We start from the raw sequence: 23,589 nt of genomic DNA, 5'->3' as shown, positions 1-23,589 counted from the left end.
GGCGATGACACGTTTATGAGCGAAAAGGATTTACCACTTGGAATATGAAGAAGTTGTGAATCCATATTGGTGGACCAAGTAGTGCTCACAACCAAGTATACAGAAAAGGCCAAGATTTGCTTAATCAAAACCAGCACATAGAGACATTCTTTCAGAAGAAGACGTCGCAAGATCGGATTAATTACCAAATCCGTTTGAATACAGTACTTTATTGCATACACTATCTCCTTCGACAAGGATTGGCTTTTCGGGGTCATAATGAGTCAGATAAGTCATTTAATAAGGGAAACTTTCCTGAACTTTTGAAGTTCGTGGCGGATCACAATGAAATAATTCATAGTGTTGTTCTTGCCAATGCTCCTAGTAACAATAACTTGATTTCATCAAAGATTCAGAAGCACCTTGTTGGTGCATGTGCAACTAAAACCACTAATATGATACTTAGTGATCTTGGTGGTTCACTATTTTCCATTTTGATTAATGAATCCCGTGATATTTTGGTCAAGGAGCAAAAGACAGATGTGATACGTTTTGTGGACAAATCGGGATGTGTGGTAGAACGTTTTCTTGGCATGGTGCATGTGGCTGAAATTTCTGCAATATCACTTAAGCTAGCAATGGAAGCTCTTTTTATCAAACATGAGTTGAGTATGACACGTTTACGCGGGCAAGGCTATGATGGTGCTAGCAATATGATAGGGGAGTTCAATGGCCTTAAAGCACTCATAATGAAGGAAAACAAATCTGCATTTTATGTGCACTGTTTTGTACACCAATTACAGTTAGCCTTGGTTGGTCTTGCAAAAAACGAGCCTCAAGTTTCCTTGCTCTTCACCTCAGTTTCTAAAGTTGTCAATATAGCTAGAGCTTCTTGCAAGCGACATGACATTCTTTGAGAACAAGAAGCTGCAAGAGTTGTAGAAGCTCTCAAAAGTGGTGAAGTAGTAACTAGTAAAGGCAAGAATCAAGAGGTTAGTCTTAAACGACATGGAGATACATGTTGGAGCTCACATTATGAGTCATTGATAAGCTTAATAATCAAGTTCTCCTCTGTGATTGATGTGTTGCATGGTGTTATGAAAGATGGATCGAATGCAGAACAAAGGGGAGAAGCATTTGCATTATTAGATTCTATGCAATCTTTTGACTTCATCTTTAACTTACATTTAATGAAAAGTATATTTGGAATCACTAACAACTTGTCGAAAGCATTGCAAAGAAAAGATCAAGATATATATAGTTAATGCTATGACTCTTGTCAAAGTAACCAAAAGTCGACTGCAAACTATGAGGGCAAGTGGATGGGATATATTTTTTTTGAAGAAGTTTTTGGCTTTTGTTCCAAACATAGTGTCATAGTTCCTCAAATGGATGATAATTTTGTAGCACGTGGTCGATCTCGACTCGAGGTTGAAGAAATGACAAATTTACATCATTATCGTGTTGAGTTGTTTACTAAAATAATGGATTAGCAGATCCGAGAGTTGGATGACCGTTTTGATGAGGTTAACACTGAATTGCTTCTTTGCCTTTCATATTTAAATCCTAGCAATTCATTCTCCGCTTTTGAAAAGTCCAAATTAATCCGTCTTGATGAGTTCTATCAAGCTGACTTTTGTGCAGCAAGTCTTATGATGCTTGACAATGAGTTAGAAATTTATATCTTTGATGTCCACTCCAGCAAAGATTTTTTGAAGTTAGAGGGAATTTGCGATCTTGCAAAGAAGATGGTTGATACTAAAAGGAACATTGTGTATCCATTAGTGTATTCCCTCCTTACTTTAGCTCTTATCTTACCAGTTGCAACTACCACCGTTGAAAGAGCTTTTTCAGCTATGCATATTATTAAAGCCCGTCTGCGTAATCGAATGGGAGATATGTGGCTAAATGATTGTATGATTACATTTATTGAGAAAAGACGTTTTTGCAAAAGTTGGTGATGAAGCAATAATGCAACGCTTTCAAAAAATGAAAAAGTGCCGAGGGTTGTTGTGAGAGATCATTATAGTACTAGCTTTTAAAGATGTTTGCTTATTTTATATATGAGAGGAATTTATTTTGAGAAGTTGATATATTTATGTGAATGTGTGGTACACAAAAATACATAACTTGTTTGTTTTTATTGAACTATCTATTTTTGGTGTCCTTAGGTTCTTTTTCCATATCAATAAAGTTCAATTTTACGAAATTTTTTGTTACTTGTTTTTATTTATGTGCTTTTTAAACTTAACATTAAAGAAGTCTTTTTGTCGTTAAATACCCTCATCAAAACTCCTTGGTCCGCCCCTGGTTTTTCCTATATGTTGGAAAACTATATGGTGCATATTTGACATTGAATATCACTAGTATTTCTTGACTTAAATGTTTGAACTCATGGTTTCCTGATGTTGACTTTGTTGATTGAAATTTGGTTTTTAGTTGTTGAGATCTTTAGGTTTTCAATACGTTTTTTTTCTAATTTTGTGTAAATGTACTGCTATGAAAATGTGTTGTTTGCCTTTTGTCTTATCTATAATGTTGGACCATTTCACAAAATCATATTTACGTTTGCTTACATTTAAGATTATTGATATTTTTGTTGTGTGTTTGAATGTTTAATTTGTTGTGTTGTTATGCACTGCAAGTTATATCTCAATTTTTGAATAATCTCAAGCTCATTTTCTGTGTTATTTGTAATCTTTTCCTATAGTTCCTCTTGTCTTTTATTTTCTTAACACTAATATGGCTTTCTCGTTCAGGATGAGCAATTTTAACCAAGCACAATTGGAAGACTTGGTGTAAGCTTTTTTAACCTGAACCTGTTTTTTCATGAACTAGTTTTTGAGTTGCGCTTAAGAGATTTATTATTTTTTTTTTTGTTTTTTTTGTTTTTTTTCTTCCAGTTTCCGGCGTTTCTTTTACTCTCTTTTGGTTGCTCGTGATTGGCGAAAAACTGCAGGATAGTTTCTTGCGGAGGCCATGCCTGAGGACATAAGCATCGTGCACTTGTTACGCTTGTTAGGTAATTGTATTAAATTAACCACCATGTTTTATGTACTTTGTTGGAATTTTTTGGGTTGACACCTGTTCATTTTGTTGAGCTTTTTCAGCTAACTTGTCACACCCCGAATTTCGACAGAATTCGGAAAAACATTATTTGTCCCCGACTCTTGATTTCAGGGTGTGACGACTCTCCACTCCCAAAAAACCCATAAACAGCTTTTTAAAATATGCGGATAATTAAAACCAATAAAAATTTCAATTATACATAAGTCATCTTCATTACAAAATTCCCAATTAAGATTAGGTTACAAATCTCTTTTCAATAACTCTTTAATTAAAATATACAAATGAGAATACAAAAACATTGTCTAGACTGAAAAGCTATATCACCTCAAGGGAAAACAAAAGCGTATCAGGAGATGTAACGCTTAATGCAAACCACAAGCGTGACCAACCTTCTTCAACACTAAACTGTCAAAACTTATCAACTATGTTCATTGAATGAACACACCGATAAGCAAATATGCAAATCGGATTGACATTATAAACAATCTTTGGTGTGAGTAGCCCTAAAATACAAATATACTTATACATATATATACACAATCCACAGGCAGTTAGTTCCTCCACCGGCGCCTTAACTTTCAACGACTAATATAACATACTCAAGTATAATAATTAAGGCGGTAGTTCCTCCATCGAGGCGGTATTTTAACTTCTCACTAACCACACAACAAACTATACACATCATAAATAAGGGCATGTAGTTCCTCCATCGAGGCCTTAGGTTCTAACTAAACAAATAACCAACCAAACATATTACCATAATTAGATTATTTCGGGCTTTCTTTTTGTGTGTCCCTAAAATCACGCCGTATCTATGTCTTACCTAGTTTCCCTGGCTACCACAATCGCTACCCAACGCGAACATGTACATCCACATGCCTCCTTTACATAATGAGCCACTCGCGGCGTAACCACCCCGGCGGGATGCCGCGACATGTAAATCCTCACACGGAAGCCAAATCTATGTAAGCACCGCCACTATTCGGCATAAAATATTGCGATCATCGTTCTATTTTTGCGAGCGGAATAATCAAGCTAACTATTATTATTTCGCCGGGGAGGCCATTCACTTTTTTGAAGCGCCCGGAAGGGCACCGAAGGCCATTGGATCGATTAATCAAACGGGGGCGAAGGCCATTCAGATTTAAGCGAAACGCCCGGAAGGGCCAATCACATGAGTTGTGGTAGTCGGGTTCTAGGATTTTCGTTATGTAATTTATTCAGGTGTCAAATCGTTAATGACTCATAAACATTCCACTATATCGCGTCGCAAGGTCAATTACCTTATTGCACTAAGCCATAATATTTAGAAACATCTCAATTATATCTCATAACCAAATTTCATTCTTTCACGTGCCAATATATTATTGACTACACCACACTCAGGTGGCAAATATTCACCAATACTATATTAGCATCTCCCATATAAAATAATGGAGTGTATATACATTTCTCCAAGATATTGCATTAATATAAATATCCCAAAGATATTATCTCATGTCACAATGTTTCAACGTATCGCGATACATCTTTATTATAGCATTATTAGGAATATAATGTCTCCTAACATCTCAATATCGCCACGCGTGTCAAAATACACAACATCAATATCAAATCTTTCTTAGATAATGACAACCAAATATATACTAGCTTCCACAAAGATTTTATTCTTATATGTGTCCATATAATATACAACATAAAGCGTAAGACAATTAGGCGGTCAAAAGTCCACAATCAAAGCCCAATATATATATGTTTTTTTACACACTACTCACGTCAAATCTAAATTAGATAATGACCAACCAAGTTATACAATATCGACAATATTTTATTACTATATATATCCATATAAACAAACATATGAAAATCTGGAAAAGTCAGCATTCATAGTCAACGGTCACCAGTCAAAGTCAACGGTCAAGGTCAACGGTCAAAGGTCAACACATCATGGTCAAGGTCAAACTCAACATGTCATGGTCAAAGTCAAAGTCAACATGTCCTGGTCAAAGGTCAAAGGTCAACACATCACCGTCAAGGTCAAACTCAACATGTCATGGTCAAAGTCAAAGTCAACATATCATTGTCAAAGTCAACAGGCCATGGTCAAAGTCAACATACCATGGTCAAAGGTCAAAGTCAACATGCAATGGTCAAAGGTCAAAGTCAACCGTCAATGGTCAACGGTCACAGTCAACCGTCAAATGGTCAAAGGTCAACATCATGGTCGAAATCAAACTGTCATAGTCAAAGTCAAACTGTCGTTTCCGTATTCGACAGGTCCAGGGTCATAGCCATGGTTCATGGCTAAGGGCAAAAGTGCATGGCTCATGGGCTCATGACCAAGGTCATGGTTCGGACCCAACTGGCCAAACCCAAACCTTAGAACCCAAAAGTCTAAACGTTTAAGAACCCAAATAGATCTATTTTAAGTCCAATGGACTGGCCCCAAGCAATATTAGAAAACTGGCCCAAAACAGTTAAGTGGATTGGTCCAAAACTTTAATATAAACCGGTCCACAAAACAAAAGGCTAAAAAGAATTGGTCCAACACAAAACCGATGTGGTCCGCCCACTTAAAACAAAATAAGATCGGGCCCAAACAAAATAACCAAGGCCCAAAACTAAAACAAAAGGGGCCCAGTAGCTAATTGGTTCGCCCAAGAGCCCAACCATAGCTACTGATGTCATCTCCTTCACCCATTCTCTCCAAAGCAGCAGACCACCCAAAAATCCGGCCACCACTCCTCCACACACCACCCATTTTAATCAGCGCGGTTGGACTCCTAAAGAAGAACCCAACATCTTTAATACACAAAACTCGATCTCATCTCCCTCCCACAAGCAAGCAAAAATAGCCAAATCGCCAAAGCGCCATTGATGGTTTTCACCACCTCTCATCAGTCCCCACAACTCAAACACTCTACTCCTAGTCTAGGCAAAAGCCCAACACTCCAAACATACTCAAAAACAGCCCCAACCATTGGCGAGTTTTGACGAAGTTTTCTGAGCTTCAATTGTTCAAGAAACCGATTAGCCCCATCACCACCAAATCCGTCACCCCGTCACCCCATTATCGATCCAATAACAAAAACAAAACAACCATACCGGTTACATAAGATTTGTAATGGAGATTTCTTGGTATAGGGCTTTTCGCCATTAACGCCCATGAAGTTTCAACGGTTTCAAATACAAAAATCGAAATCTAACAAAATTAAATAAGACAAATGACACGAAGTCCAATACAACGGGATAATAAATGTAAAAAAAAAAAAAGCGATTACCGCCCGATATATGTAAACTACAAATCCGGTGAAATAGCAAAAATAGCTACTCACCTGACGTAACAGCTCGACGAATCCCTCGTCGTCCGAACCGTCGCGCTCCACCCTCGAGAAATCCAGCTTTTTATCTCTGCCTCCATTTTTAATATTCTATTATTCTCTGAACCCTATTTTCCAGAAAAATGTGTTTATATACTTGGGTCCGAAATCCAAGCCCAACACCGACTCGGGCCCAAAACCAGGCCCACGTATCCCGAGTCCGGTCCGACGAATTTTGAAAATAAATAAATAATTAATTTAATTAATTAAATAGAAAAATACGTATTTAAAAATACGGGTGTTACATAACTACAGCAAACCTAATGCTAATATCTGGGGAGATGTCAAAAATCATGGTAACACTGCTTCTGAAGGTGGTAAGACAGCCCCAACCAGAAATGCTTCTGCTAGTAGTCATCTTTTGTCTGTTGGGGGGAGACCACCTGGTTTGGTTGCAAATTCTGGAGGTTCAATACCCATGGAGAAGGATGCTGATCCTAAGGTGCTGAATAAGGCAGGGGAACCTGGGTGTTCAAGACTGCAGAAGAAAGTTTATGGTTCTATGGCTGAGAAGACTAGCCCAACCAAGGATGAATCTTCTGAAACTTTTGTACCTTGTTTTAGGGGGACTTCAGTTGATCGACTCGAAGAATCGTTGGGTTCATCTATGTTGCGAGGAAGAAGGTGGTCCTAGGTTGGCGAGAAGTTGTATGTATTCTGATGTTCAGAACGAGAAGTTGTTAGTAGAAGGAAGAAGTTACTAATAGTGAGACCTCCGAAATCTACTGGGCCAGTGTTGAAGCCTGAGACATCTGAAGCTGGTGCAGCTGCAAAGGTCATGAAGCCAGCTAGGGGCCTCGTATCCGAAGCCGATGGCTCTGGAAAGGAGAGAAAAGATCTCGGATAGATGTATTGCAGCACAGCTTGTTGCACGTTTAGCCTAATTATTTGTAAAATTCGCTATTATTATCAATAAAATTTCCACTTTAAAAAACACATAAAGAAAACAAAGTAATTTTTTACATAACAAACCCGTAAGCTCTGCCTCCTTCCTTTCACTCTCAAGCGTCAGACCTCAACTCAAAAAAAAAACAAAAAACAAAAAACAAATTCAGAAAGGACTTGCGACACAGCTTGTTGCACGTTTGGCCTAATTATTTGTAAAACTCATTATCATTATCAATAAAATTTCCACTTAAAAAAAACATAAAAAAACAAAGTAATTTTTTACTTTCAATAAAACCATTAAATTTCCTACTTTCTCCACATGTTATATAGATTTATAGCATTATAAGAAGTTAACAATTTGTTGAATTGTTATAGACTTGTGGACTAGATTATGCAGATATATATAGACATAATAGTATAAATTAATGTCTTAAGTAGTTAACTTCATCAGTCCATATTAAATATAATTCTTAGTAGTCAACTCACTCTAGTTTTGTTAATTGAAATAAATAAATAATTTTGTTGATCTTTATTGTTTAAACTTTCTAACAAAAAAAAATTGCATAATTTGTTTTTGGAGGGTGGGATGGGATATATATATAGACATAACCGTATAAATTAATGTCTTAAGTAATTAACTTCATCAGTCCATATTAAATATAATTCTTAGTAGTCAACGCACTTTAGTTTTGTTAATTGAAATAAATAAATAATTTTGTTAATCTTTGTTGTGTAGACCTTCTAACAAAAAATAAATAAATAAATTGCATAATTTTTTTTTGGAGGGTGGGATGGGATATATATAGACATAATAGTATAAATTAATGTCTTAAGTAGTTAACTTCATCAGTCCATATTAAATATAATTCTTAGTAGTCAACGCACTATAGTTTTATTAATTGAAATAAATAAATAATTTTGTTGATCTTTATTGTTTAGACCTTATAACAAAAAAAAAAAAATTGCATAATTTTTTTTAGAGTAGGATGGGATGTGCACATAATCTCGCACCCTTAGCTTAGAATCTTTAGCTCTCGTCCTGCATAGCAAACAAGTCCCAATTTGGGGTAGTGGCTCTCATGAGCTAGGTAGTGTGATACATAGGGGTCTCTAGTGATCTAGTGTTTGTTTCTTTGATTTTTCTTTTCAATAGTAACTTTTTAGAGATGTTATTATTATTAGCCCTAGGGGGCAAGTTTAGTACGTTGCCCTATTTTTTCCAGATTATATGAATAGATGAGTACGTCGGCTCCCATTTATGGCCGAACCTTTCTCTCACGTTTTTTTCTCTATCTATATCTCATCTTAATCAATCTTTGAGCCTAGTTAATATGAGTACTTGACTAACTTGTCAGGACTTCACTCGTCTTTAGATATATATTATAACTCTACCCTCTTGGCTATATTTTTTGAGCACTCACAGAGTCTCCAATATTTGTAAAAAAATTTGGCTAATTACAAAAAAATAAGAGACTAATATGGAAAAATCAGACAATTGGCAATCACATAGACTCCAATTTTTTTTAAACTCTATTACTAATTACGAAAAAAATATGATATAAATAAGGAAACAATCCCATCTAGAGTTTCATAGATTCTCCAACTTTTCTTAAACACTATAGCTAATTACGAAAAAATAGAAGACAAAAAAACTAAATTGCTAAAAAGAATAGTTTCCACCAAAAACGATTTTCCTAAAACTCTTACGCCACAAAGAATAGTTTTCACACTAATCTTAGGTGAAGTTTAACATAATAAAATTTCTTTCTAGAAAAAGACAATGAAATAACGAATGAAAAAATGAATTGAGTTGCCTGAACATTTACTTTATAGATTTGTTAACCTCACATGTGACTGGGACAAAAAATAAAAAATAAAAGTCAACTAATCATAAAATAAGTAACAGTGTACACCCAAAACTAAGTGGACAACAAATAAAATTGTATTGTATGCACTATATGTCTATATGAGCCTAAACAAATAAACTTGGATAAATTTAATGCACCATTCACTTTGGGATTTAGACATTTGGTCATCGTTAAGGATTTCAAAAACCACAGTAATTATGATATATTCCAATTAAATTTCTGAATTTATAATTTTTTTTCAACACTATAATGTAATTTCCAATTTTATAATATATATATATATACCAAACCAAAACAAATTCCAATGGAAAATTAAATTATACAAAAAATAACATCACAAAACATATAATATAAAATTTTGCATTCATTCTAATGCAAGCTCACATGTATATAAAAAAATAAAAAAATAACGGCAAACCAATAATGACAAATATTTTAAAATATATATAATACTACATGAAACTAAGCTCAAAGAACAATTAATGGGAAACCTGTCACAGCCCGATTTTCTAAACAATTAAAATAATGAATATTTGAAATATAAATATCTCAAACATCACTATATTCAATTGTCTAAAAACCCAGGCTATGACGGGGGGATACAACACATGTAAAAACCTAAAACCCACATCACAACAGGATCAACTTAACAACAAAAAACTCCAAATTCCTCAACTATCCCTTTATTAAAAACTTTAAGAATAACAATTTCCAACATCGTATTCTCATGTCATATAAAAATGTAACCTACGCTATTACATCCTTCCAATAAGATCAGACCTAATAAACTAAACTCCCAGACTGCTTAATCACACGCCGCGGTTCCACTGCCTTCCACCTATGTTCCCAAGAACACACCCACGTTGCCAAAACAAAGCAAACATGGGTCAACAAATTGAATTTGCTGGTATGAGTAGACTAAACACATATAAACATTATCATACTTTAATTATCCAAACAATCACTTTATTTTATCCCATAACTCAATCATTCACAGCTTGGAAGACAGGTAGTTCCGTCATTTTAACCGACATAATTTCTTCCCAAGCAAGACTTCCATTATATAACTCATTATAATACCTCCTTTTAATATCTAAACCATTGAATTAAAACTTACCGATATCCATCTTTATATAAAGGGTAGGACCGGCGTCCACAAGACAAAATGTTATTAAGTCCTACCCTCGCAGAAAAAGAAAGTTAGAACTTCTATATATCATATGTATATATTATATTAGGTATTCAAAAGAAAACCCAAACACTCACATAATCAAATTAATACCACTAGCCCATGAAGGCTTAATACCTTAGTTCCTCTCTAGGGGAAAATCCAAACAATCGATCATTCATGGCACATTCAATGAATACCGGGTCATTCATGGCACATTCAATGAATACCCTATATAACGCTTAACGGCCATTTATGGCACATTCAATAAATGCCCACCTAACATATGACATCAACAAATATAAAACTCAATTCCAAAACTTGAGTAGGTGGAATTCTAAAAGAGTCGCGATAAATTTATTTACGATTATTGAACTTTATTTTATATATCATTTGAGGAGAACGAATGAGTATCTTGATTCCGTATTTTTTATTTACGCGTTATTAATTTGGGGATGTCTTAGTGTCATAACGTTGCATATCATAAAATCTCGCGAAAAATCACATAGTAGTTAATACACATACACACGTATATATAGAGGTCTTAGCCTAAAGTCAAGTATGCTAATAGCCCTAGACCTATCTTAATAACCCAAATCATAATCCGAGTTAAAAGGTCAAATTGGGTCAACTGGTCAAAGTCAACCCTAGTCAACAGTCAACTCTGGTCAAAGTCAAAGTCAAAGTCAACCATCATGGTCAAAGTCAAACTGTCATTTCCATGTTCAACAGGTTCAGGGTCATAGCCATGGTTCATGGGCTCATGACTAAGGTAATGGTTCGGACCCAACTGGCCAAGCCCAAACCTTAGAACCCGAAAGTCTAAAACCAACTTATTTATTCCACCTGACCCAATTGGATCTATTTTAAGTCCTATGGACTGGCCCGAACAATATTAGAAACTGGCCCAAAAACTGTTAAGTGGTTCGGTCCAAAAATCTTAAATTGAACTGGTCCACAAATCAAAGGAAACGGGCCCATAGACTAATTGGAAAAAGGCCCTAAACAAAACCAACTAAAAGAGTTTTGGCCCAACCCAAAACTTAACCCTTTCGGCCCAAGCCCCAGGCCCAAATTCGGTCATCTTCCTCACAGCTCTAGCAGCTCCACCAGCCACCAAAATCCGGCCACCACTCCTCCACACACCACCCATTTTTTAACTAGGCGGTTTTACTCCCTGCAAAAACCCCTACCTCTTTAACAAACACACATTCCTCAAATAATTTAAATCCGACATCACCAAACCTAGATCTAAAACCTTACCGCCGCCATTAATGGCTTCCACCACCATTCAACAGCCCCATATACATCCCCACACTCACACTTTAACAAAACAATCAACACAACAATCAACCAAACAGTTCACACGAAAATAAAAATAAAAAAATCAATCCTTCAAGAGCTCCAAGAACGATAGAACGCCATTAACGCCTCTTCCTCGAGCTCCCAAACCATACCCGACCACCGTATTCCATCAAAAGTCAAACAAAAGTCACAACATCAAGACAAAAAATCGATGTTACCCCTAGCCTGGGCGATCTCGCCGCCATTAATGGACCTTCAAAGCTTCAACCTAACTAGAACAGCCCCACTCCTAATCCCGACGTCCATCATATACCAACAACCCATTTAATATTAACATCACAGTATGGTTTCAAAACCAAAACCAGGAGAGTTCAAATACAAAACGATTTCTGTGGGCTGACGCCATTGATGCTCTGTTGAATCTTCGTCAGTTTACCCAATTAACAAAGTTTCGACAGTTTATATCAAATCCGAATTATAACAAGGTTTAATAAAACAAAAAACAAGTCCAACACAATCGATAATAATGAAGCGGTATTAATAGGCCGAAACTTTAGTCGGTATACTCCGATACACGGAAAACCATAAATCCGGTGAAATAGCAAAATAGCTACTCACCTTAACTAACAGCTCGACGAATTTTCCTAGCCCGAATCGTCGTGCTCCACCTCTCCAACAAACCAGCTTCTTTCTCTGCCTCCATTTTTTATATTTTATTATCTTCAAAACCCTATTCTCTAGAACAATGTGTTTATATACTTGGGTCCGAAACCCAAGCCCAACACCGACTCGGGCCCAAAACCAAGCCCACGTATCCGAAGTCCAATCAAACCTAATTTTTAAAATAAATAATTAAATTAATTAATTAAATAGAAAAATACGTATAAAAAAAACACGGGGTGTTATAAAACCGAAAACTGGATGCAAATGCATCGAACTAATCTCAAATAATATTTAACGGAAAATCAGAAATTGGATGCAAATGCAAACATTAAACTAATATTAAACTATAATTAATGGAAAATCGGACTATGAATACAACTGCATTAAACTAACCTCAAATAATAATTAACATGAAATCAAAACTTGGATGCAAATACATCGAATTAACATAAAAAAAAAAATTGTCAGAAAATCGAAAACTGGTTGGAAATGCATTGAACTAACTCTCAATGATTAAATTAATGGGAAATTGAAAACTGGATGCAATTGTATTGAACTAACATCAAAGAAAAATTAACTATAAATTGGGAATAGGATGCAAATTCGTAGAATTAATCTTAAATAATAATTAATGGGAAATCGGAAACTGGATGCAACTGTATTAAACTAATCTAAAAAAATAAACTATATGCAAATGCATTGAACTAACATCAAGAAATAATTAATGGAAAATCGAAAACTTGATGCAAATTCATTGAACTAGCCTCAAACAATAATTAACGGGAAATCAGAAACTAGATGCAAATGTAACCTTATTGAATAATAAACGAGAAATAAAAAACTGGATGCAAATGCATTAAAATATTCTCAAAGAATAATTAACGGGAAATCGAAAATTGGATGCAAATGCATTGAACTGACCTCGAAGAATAATTAATAGGAAATTGGAAATTGGATGTAAATGTATTAAACTAATCTCAAAAAATAAATAACGGGAAATCGAAAACTATATGCAACTACATTGAACTAACATAAAAAAATAAATAATAAAATTGAAAATCAGAAACTGGATGCAAATGGATTGAACTAGCCTCAAAACATAGTTGTGTTATATGTTGTGGGAATGTCTCGATAAGTATAGTTTTGCATTTAAAATAGTGTTTATTTTATCTTTTTTCGTATGATTGGGAACGTTTTGCTATTCAAGTAGCTCTAATATGAACTTCGCCTTATTAAGCAATCTCACAAAACTTTAATCAAACTTCTATTATTAAACAACAAAATGAAGTTGAAGGGTTTTATTAAGGATGCGTTCTTTTTTTTTAATGGATAGTGGGGTTTTCACGTTATAAGAAATTTGGACGAGTTATCAATATAATATTTATATATAATAGTTATGCATATATAGTTGCAAATATTTTTCAGAATAATTAATATAACATCACACGTTCGTAGATAATATTTGAAGATCCCACATAATGAGTCATGTATAATTTAAAGAATAATTAACGGAAAATCAGGAATTGAATAATTTTTGATGATCCCACATAGTAAATGAAACATAATTTATTTTTATGTCATATTTGAAGTTGGTATTACACACCACATTGGATAATTAAAAGAAAATCAAAAACTGGATTCAAATACATTGAATTGAGCTCAAAGAGTAATTAACATAATCGGAAACTTTATGCAAATACAATAAACCATACTCAAAAAGTAATTAACTAAAAATCGGAAACTGGATGTAACTGCATTAAACTAGCGTCAGAGAATAACTAACGAGAAATTAGAAATTGGATGCAAATCCTTGAAAAATATTTAACGGAAAATTGGAAACAATATGTAAATACATCAAACAAACTTCAAATAATAATTAACGGGAAATCGGAAACTGGATGCAAATGCATTGAACTAATCTCAAAAAATAATTAACAGAAAATAAAAAACCGAATGCAACTGCGTTGAACTAACCTCATAGAATAATTGGTGGGAAATCAGAAACTAGATGCAAATGCATTGAAATAACCTCACAGAATAGTTAACGAAAAATTAGAAACCGGATGTAATTGCATCGAACTAACATCAAAGCATAAATAATAAAAAACTAGATGCAAATATATTGAACTAACCTCAAACGTACAGTTATTAACGGGAAATCAGAAACTGTATGCAAATACAATAAACTAATCTCAAAGACTAATTAACGAAACATCGAAAAATGGATGCAACTGCCCTGAACTAATCTCAATAAATAATTAACGGAAAATCATAAATTTTGATGCAACTACATTAAACTAACCTCAAAAAATGATTAATGAGAAATCGAAAACTTGATGCAAATGCGTTGAACTAACCTCAAAGAGCAATTAACTAGAAATTGAAAATTGGATGCAACTACATTGAGCTAACCTCAAAGAATAATTAACGAAAAATAAGAAATTTGATGCAATTGCATTAAACTAAAATTAGAGATTAACTAATGGTAAATCAGAAATTGGATGTAATATCTTGAGGAAAATTTAACGAGAAATCAGAAACTTGATATAAATGCATTGAAATAACCTCAAATGATAGTTAACAAGAAATAAGAAATCGGATGTAACTGATCGAACTAACTTCAAAGTATAAATAACCAGAAATTTGAAACTAGATGCAAATGCATTGAACATCGAACTTTCCTCTAAAAATAATTAACTGGAAATCAGAAACTTGATGCAGATGTATTAGACTAATCTGAATGAGCAATTAATGAGAAATTGGAACCTGGATGGAAATGCAATGAACTAATATAAAAAACTAATTAACGAAACATCGAAAACTGGATGCAACTGCACTAAATTAACCTTAATGAATAACTAATGAGAAATCATAAACCTGATGCAACTGCACTGAATTAACCTCAAAGAATAATTATCGAAAAATCAGAAACTTGATGCAACTGCATTGAACTAACCTTAAAAAATAATTAATGGAGAATCGGAAACTAGATGCAATAGCTACATTGAACTAACCTCAATGAATAACTAATAAAAAATTGGAAACTTGATGCAACTGCATTGAACTAACCTCAAAACATAGTTGTATTATTTGTAGAGGGAATATAATGTCTCGATAAGTATAGTTTTGCATTTTAAATAACGTTTATCATAATTATTTTATTATGATTGAGAGTGTCTTGCTATTCAAGTAGTTTCAATATCATTTTCGCCACATTGAGCATTCTCATCAAACTTCAATTATTAAAAGAAGTCAATAGATTTTATCAAGGTTTGGTGTCTTCTTTTTATTGAGAGTTGTGTAAGAAATTTAAATTAGTGATTAATATAATTTTCATATATATCTTATAGCTTTGCATAATTACTAATATTTTTTAGAATAATTTAATATAACGGCACCCGTTCGTAAGACGGGTTTGAAAACTAGTGTGTGTTGAAGTGATTTTTCTTTTCAATATTAAAAAATGTCATTGTTAGATTAGTGGTAAATTTTTTTTATAAAGGCATTAGTGGTAAAATGAAATGGTCGTAGATTGCTGAATTTGTTTATATTTTTACCCACTATATCGTGAATGGAAGTCCTGCAGCTACAGGAGATGCGCCAATTGAGCTGCCTCACCTGTTGACGGTCTTTCTTAGTGCGCCCTTCTTCAGGCTTCAGCTACTTTAGCGTCGCAATTTATTTTACATTTAAATGTCTTTCGACTTCATCATTAGTAAGTCAACCAACCTTCACCATTTCTCAATAACCAACACAAAATCTAGTAGGGCAATTAGCTCAAGAACTTATAAGAAACCCAACTTGCAAACTTAAAATGTGCCAATTACAAAATTGGTTCTTACAAATCAGGACAATCACTAAGTTGTCGAGGTTCATATAAGAACTACATGTGCATTTTGGTCGACCATGTTTGCCTCGACCTATGAGATTCTCGTTCTCCTTGTTCACTACCATTAACAGTCTGATCAGTCATCTAAGGAGTAATTGGTGTTGCCCTGAGACCTTTTTCTCTGGAAAGAATGAAATGCACGTCCCTTCTTTTCTGCCTCAGTCACTTAACACTACTAGTTCATGGGCCCCCGGCCCGAAGTCTACAGTCCACCCCCATTTGTTAGGGTTTAGTGGTAAAGGCCCTATGTTTTTCTCCCTGATGGGGGGACTGTTTGGTTTGATAAAAAAAGAAAAGCAAGCCCAAAAAGAAAATGAAAAATGGGATTATGGGATTATGGGAGTGCGAGGAGGAGAAAATAAAAGGCCTACCGGCCATCGGCCTCATATAGTATGGTAAGATAAAACCAAAAAAAACATCGAATTTATTTGTACAAATTGGCTGTGTACAAAGCAGGCAGCAAGTAACAATATTACAATTACTGGATTATGGAATATATATATATACAGTTTTGTTCTGGTCAGGACTCGGATAAAAAATCTTCCGGACTAAACAAATTCACGTGATTTTTTTTCTCTCTCCTTTCTCTCCACTTTTTTCTCCAACCCCACTCTTTCTCTCTTTCTCTCTCTACTTTATTGATTTTCTTTGACCCCACATAGTCACACACTCTCTTTCTCTCTCTCCTCTCTCTCCACTTTATCAAACAATTTCACGTATTTTTTTCTCTCTCATTTCTCTCAACTTTTTTCTCCAACCCCACCTTTTCTCTCTCCTCTCTCTTTACTTTATTGATTTTCTTTGACCCCACACATTCTCTCTCTCTCTCTCTCTCTCTCCACTTTATCAAACAATTTCACGTATTTTTTTTTCTCATTTCTCTCAACTTTTTTTCTCCAACCCACCCTTTTCTCTCCTCTCTTTACTTTATTGATTTTCTTTGACCCCACATTCTCTTTCTCTCTCTCTCTCTCTCCACTTTATCAAACAATTTCGTATTTTTTTCTCTCCTTTCTCTAAACTTTTTTCTCCAGCCCCCTTTTTTCTCTCTCCTCTCTTTTACTTTTATTTGCATACAAGATATCTCAAGGCCACGCGTCGAAGCCTGGCTATATACAAAAATAGCTGTTCATCCAAGTATCAATTCAAGCAGTGTTGATTGAAAATATACATGGTTAACAAAATATTATATAGGTTTGATCGGTAAAGAAGAAAATATATTTGAAATGAGTAGATATTGAATGAATATCAAGTACTTTGCTATATCAAATTTGCTACACCACTTAAAATAAATGTGATTGCTGAGGCTAGTGCAAACCACTATCATCATGAGAGAGACCCAGCTTTTCAATGAGCCAATCTTCTTGAAATCTATAAGGACTATAGTTTCTAGCATATAGCTCTGGTATGTGTATCAGTATCAAACATGGCGGAGTACGAAAAGTTGAGGTATATAAACTTCAATATCTCTCTATGTAGTATTCAACATGGATACATGTCCTTGTATCCGTCTTGGATATTCTTGAAAATATGATCTGTCAATGTTACATAGACTCTATGTTTGTCATGATGCATTGTTGCCTATGTCCCTTAAGCTACTTTTCTCTTATTTGCATTATTCTCTAACATGACATGCATAAATCATAACTCACTTTCTCTTATTTGCATTATTCTCTAACACGACATGCATAAATCATAACTCACTTGTATGTACAAAATTATGTTCTCTTCAAGGGCTTAGTTAATCACATTTTGGTATTTTTCTATAGGCCCTCGAGGTTATTGAGCTTGATCAGAAAACACGGCTTGTTCATGAGCTTGATGGACATGTCATGCAATGTTTACATGATCAAAATGGAAATCATGTGATACAAAAGTGCATCGAATGTGTTCCTACTAAGAAAATTGGATTTATCATTTCTGCTTTTCATGGTTAAGTTACAGTTCAAACTAAAGAGAGAGGAGAGAGAAAAAGTGGGGTTGGAGAAAAAAGTGGAGAGAAAGGAGAGAGAAAAAAATTACGTGAAATTATTTGATAAAGTGGAGAGAGAGGAGAGAGAGAAAGAGAAATGTGGGATCAAAGAAAATCAATAAAAGTAAAAAGAGAGAGAGAGAAAGGTGGGGTTGGAAAAAAGTGGGAGAAAGAGGAGAGAAAAAAAAAATTTTGAAATTGTTTGATAAAGTGGAGAGAGGGAGAGAAGAGAGAGAGTGTGGGGTCAAAGAAAATCAATAAAGTAGAAGAGAGAGAGAGAGAGAAAGAGTGGGGTTGGAAAAAAAGTTGAGAGAAAGGGAGAGAAAAAAAATCACGTGAATTTGTTTAGTCAGGAAGATTTTTTATCCGGAAAGTCCTGACTATATATATATATATATATATATATATATATATATATATATATATATATTATTCCATCAATCAAGTGTTGTGCAAATATAGCGCACTTTCACTTTTTTTGTACTCACTTATAGATGCATGCCATTAATCAAGTGTTGTGCATTCATTCTAGCGCACTCTCACTTGAATCACTAAATTCGAATGAAACAAACGCATCGCGCATGCCAGAATGCCTAGTATAAACTTGAGTTAATAAAATAAGTACGAACACCCCAAACTTCACCTACAAAATGAATTAAAATCTAGTTTTTTGTAGATAGGATCTAATGACAATAAAGATAATCTCTACAAAAAATGAGTCGTTTGATAATTTTTAACAATGACAAAAAATGATTGCAAAACCTCGACATTTTTGGGCTGTTAGATTTTTTTAAAAAAAAGTTGACAACAATTTTTATCTAGGTTAGAGGATATCAAACGAGCTGATTTTTTGTAGAGGTGATTTTTTATAGTCAGTAGATCATGTCTACAAAAAATTGGATTTTAATTCATTTTTGTAGATAAAGTATTTGGGTGTTCGTACTTTTTTTGTTAACTTAAGTATGTACTTCTAAGAGAATTCATGTATATAGTCCCTCTCTAAAATGTACGTATAAGAGAAAGTCTGCCATCCATTGAACAATAACTAATGAACGGTGTAGACGGCATATTGTCGTCTGTTGCAACTTAACGCATATAACTTATTTTTAGCAGCTGCCACACAAGGCCACAAGTTTGGCTGTGTTTATAACACCAGCCAAATTTAAGAGCTTTCTAGCAGCCCCATATATTGGAATTGTTTTTTAGTGTTTGGGGTGCTATATGGCTTTTACTTGCTCTAAGGCTTATTGCATAGCATCACGATATGAATTGTTTGACAAAATTCCTCAAAGAAATGTTCATTCTCTATTTAACTAGTATTGTCTTTTGCTGATGCTATTCCTACCAGTTCAACATAAGATGTATCTATGCCAAACCCAATCACTACTCAAGCTTTGGCTCATTAACCTTTTAATTACACTAGCCTCTTGTATGGGGACAAGCCACGTAGGGCCCACAAAAAAAACTATGAATAGTAAACGTGGAGCTTATGATGTTGACAAAAATAATTTTTTAAAAATAAAAAATGACGAATTTACCCATACAAAAATTTAAAAAAAAAAAACTATTTTAAATAGTGAAATTATCAAATTGCCCCTGGGACGTACACCAAAACATTGTTCATCAACTCCCATATTTTTCTACCTAGTAAAGATATTTAGTTTGGATACTTATTAGAGGGAGTGACTCTCAAGGACAAAACTGCCGAAAAAGTAACTCTCAAGGACACTTTTTTTTTTCCGTAACTCACAAGGACCGAATAGATGAAAAGTCAAGTATATCCTTGACGCGAAATAAAAAACAGATCGAGTAGATGAAATGTCAAGTATACCCCTGACACGAAATAATTAACGGCTCGGCCCAGACATAACGATCCGGTGTATTTAGTATGAACATTGAATGTTCATAGTCCTTGGATATGAAAATTGATTGGGTATAAACATTCAATGTTCATAGTCCTTGGGTATGAACGTTCAATGTTCATAGACCTTTGGGTATGAACATTGATTGGGTATAAACATTCGATGTTCATAGTCCTTTGGTATGAACATTGATTGGGTATGAACATTGAATGTTCATACATCAATATATTGTATAAGGTACATTCACCTATTTGGATATGAACAATCATTGTTCATACACCAGCAGAAGTTATGAACACTCATTATTCATAGTAAAATGACAGAAATGGTAAAATCGGAAAATATTTATTTTAAATCCGGGTAATTTGTCCTTGAGGGTTATTTTCACATAAGGGTATAACTGACATTTAAAAAAAGTAAAAGGGTCGAGCCAACTTATTTTGTCCTTGAGGGTTCCTAATTTTGAAATAGTGGATTCGTGAGTTACTTTTCCCTAAAATTTGTCTTTGTGAGTTACTCACAAAAAACAGTATCCTCTAGAGTTACTTTTTCCTCAAATTGGTCCTTTGGTCTATTTTCTTGTACTTATTATTTGTTTCTTTAAAAAAGATTATAGCAAGTTTGCAACCATAAAATAACGTTTGTTTTTGTCATATTTCAAATGGTTTTATAATTAATATTAATTAACAACTCACTGATTCAACCAATGACTCACTGGTTGGACCATCAACCCAGTGACCCAGTCTCTTAACTGGGTCAGTGGCCAGACTGGGTCTGATAACTATGTTTATTAGTGCTACTTATAAGTTTTTGTAAGTTAAGTTTTTATATTTACACTTTTGGCACTTATAAGAACCAAAAATATACCAAATAAAGAGAGTCTAACACTTATAAGTAGGGCAGGGAATCGGGTCGGGTTTGATCCGAATCCAACTCGACCTGACCCCGAATAGTTCAGATTCGGGTTCAGATATATTATTTAACCTTTTTTTGAATTTTTAGTGTTATCCGATCGGGTTAGTTGGGTTCGATCGGATTCGGGTTGAGTTTGGATATTAAATTTCGAATATAATCGGGTTCGGATTCGGATATTATGAAACTATTCGGATTCGAATTCGGATATAGCCATATCCGACCGGAACCCGACCAGATCACTGCCCTACTCATAAGTAGCTGGAAACAAACACTCAAAAAAATAAAATAGTCCACCACTTACAGCCGAGAATAAGTAATAATCACTTACAATTAGGGGTGTTCATGGGTCGGTTCTTACCGGTTTCGGTTCTGGGTCTATTTTTAGCGGTTTCTATCGGGTTCGGTTCTTTCGGGTTTTTTCCTATATTTTGAAAACCCTGACCCATACCCATTAAATAAGTCGGTTCCGATTCCGGTTTCGGTTCCTTATCGGGTTATACATTTTTATTGCTAAAATGATTATTTTTAGTTATATAACCGATATAAAAGTTGGTCTATGGGGACTATAACACTTGTCATCGATATTTTTGTCATCTCATAAGAAATAATGGTCCTAAATTCAATAATAATATTTGAAAGTTATCTAAAAATTTTAAATACATTCTCATATATTATATGTATGTGTATATTTTAAATCGAACATATGTATATTATACTATACGTAATGCGTCATATATAGAATAAATACCACAATTGTTAGTTAGTATTGCACGTATTCGTTATCTAATATATATACATGTAATATATCAAGCACTTACACGTTCATGTATTAGTTAATATAGACAGTGCATAAGTTAATTCATAGTATACGACTATACGTATAGACGTAGGCACGTAAATATTATTATTAATATTTATAATACACATATTTAATGTAATATTATAAAAGATGCATTTAATAACACCCATTCACTATTATGCTAAATGTTATATATATTTAGTATAATTTTACACCTAACAAATATATAATATATATAATACTATATATAATAATAATGTTTGGATTTGTTTTTATTTAGTGTAATATCTTATCTTATATATAAAGCGGATACCAGATTTCCCAATTAGTTTCCGTATTCCCGGTTTTACACCAAAGTTTTTAATGGGAAGGGTACCGGAAAATTAGACAGCCACTTATTTTTTATTCTTCATTGAAAGGGTACATTTGTAATTAGCCTGTCACCCAAAAAAAAAACCCAAACAGACGCACCGCTTCAAACAGTTTACCAAAATTAGAAAAACTAAACTGTTCGGTCATCTTCTCTAAACCAATCTCTTTCTCAACTCTCTATCTCTGCGCCATCGATTGATGCATCAAAGAGGCGATTCTTTGAGCTAAATCCGTTTCATGAAGAACTGCAATACCAAAATTCGTTTCGAAGTTCGTTAATCTGCAACGAAACTTCTTATTACTTTCTTATCTCTGAACAAATTTGCTGGATTTACTGGTATGTTTTCCCATTATAATTTATTATTTTGTTTAGATCAGATTTGTATTTAGAGTGATTTTATTGTACTTTCAGATTGCAATAGCACTATCAGGCTATCAACAATTAATCCAGGAGTGTGTGTTCTGCGACTCCCATTTTTCAGGTGTGTTCCATTCAATTTGGTGTTGAGTCTTTTATATTTTACAATGGTCTTTAATAGCTATTCTTCTTCTCCATTCTCAACTTTTCCTCGCTCACTCACTTCCCAATTTCCCTTTCCCATTTTTATTTTTTACTTTTTACAATGAAGACTTGCAACCTTTAATAATTTAATTCTCAATTCCCCATTTTTAAACGCAAAGTAGAATTTTAGTATTTGGTGTTGTTGTCTAAACGTTTCCACGACTTATTTCTATTTGGATTTTTCCTATTTGGATTTTTTTTTACATGGTTCTAACTTTAATTTTGGGATTGTTCCAGTTTCAGAAGAAACCCTTTCATTTGTCTTCGTGGCAGGGGCTTTGAACTCGCCATATAAAATGGGTAAAACTACTGAACTCTTTACTTTTGTGATTGTTAATTTTTGCACCACAAATTGTTAAGCACTTAGTCCTTGATTACTTTTTGTCTTCGATTTTTCAATTTTTCATTCTTTTTGTTTTCTAGAAAATTGGTTCATTACTTCATTCACATTTCTGTGAAACTGTGATGGAAGAGGTGATGTCTATATTCTTCTTTTTATCCTCTTAGTTTTATTCTTCTTTGATAACGTCTAACTATAAATTACATTATCCGTTTCTCTTCTGCGTTAGTTTTTGAACATTTCATGTTTGACGAAATGTTTTGGTGTAGAATATTTGTTTACTACACAAGATAATTTCTCAAGTTTTAAATGTATGCTATTAACTTCTTTCATTATTTTTTTGGATAAAAATGGAGGGACTTAATACTCTTATCCTACAGGTAATGAGGTATGTACACATTCCCTTTTGCTTAACAGTTTTGTTGCTTGCTAATCCTCAATGTACATCACCATTGAAATTAGCATATTTGTGGACGTAAATTATTTGTTACAGATTTACCGTTAGCGAAAATCAAACATTGATTATTGAAATTTTGTAGAAAACTAGACATCTGGACA

The 23,589-nt window shown here is 34.0% G+C and overlaps 1 long non-coding RNA gene across 1 annotated transcript in view; it reads right to left on the bottom strand.

Moving 5' to 3' along the window:
- The window catches only part of LOC147521572 (uncharacterized), a 38,250-nt gene that overhangs the window by 8,977 nt on the left and 5,684 nt on the right, over positions 1-23,589 (bottom strand). The window lies entirely within an intron of this gene.

This window comes from Coptis chinensis, chromosome 1, assembly GCF_015680905.1.
Source record: "Coptis chinensis isolate HL-2020 chromosome 1, ASM1568090v1, whole genome shotgun sequence".
NCBI classification, from domain to species: domain Eukaryota; kingdom Viridiplantae; phylum Streptophyta; class Magnoliopsida; order Ranunculales; family Ranunculaceae; genus Coptis; species Coptis chinensis.
The sequence above is the reverse complement of the archived record's forward strand: the minus strand, read 5'-3'. Positions and strand labels throughout refer to the sequence as shown.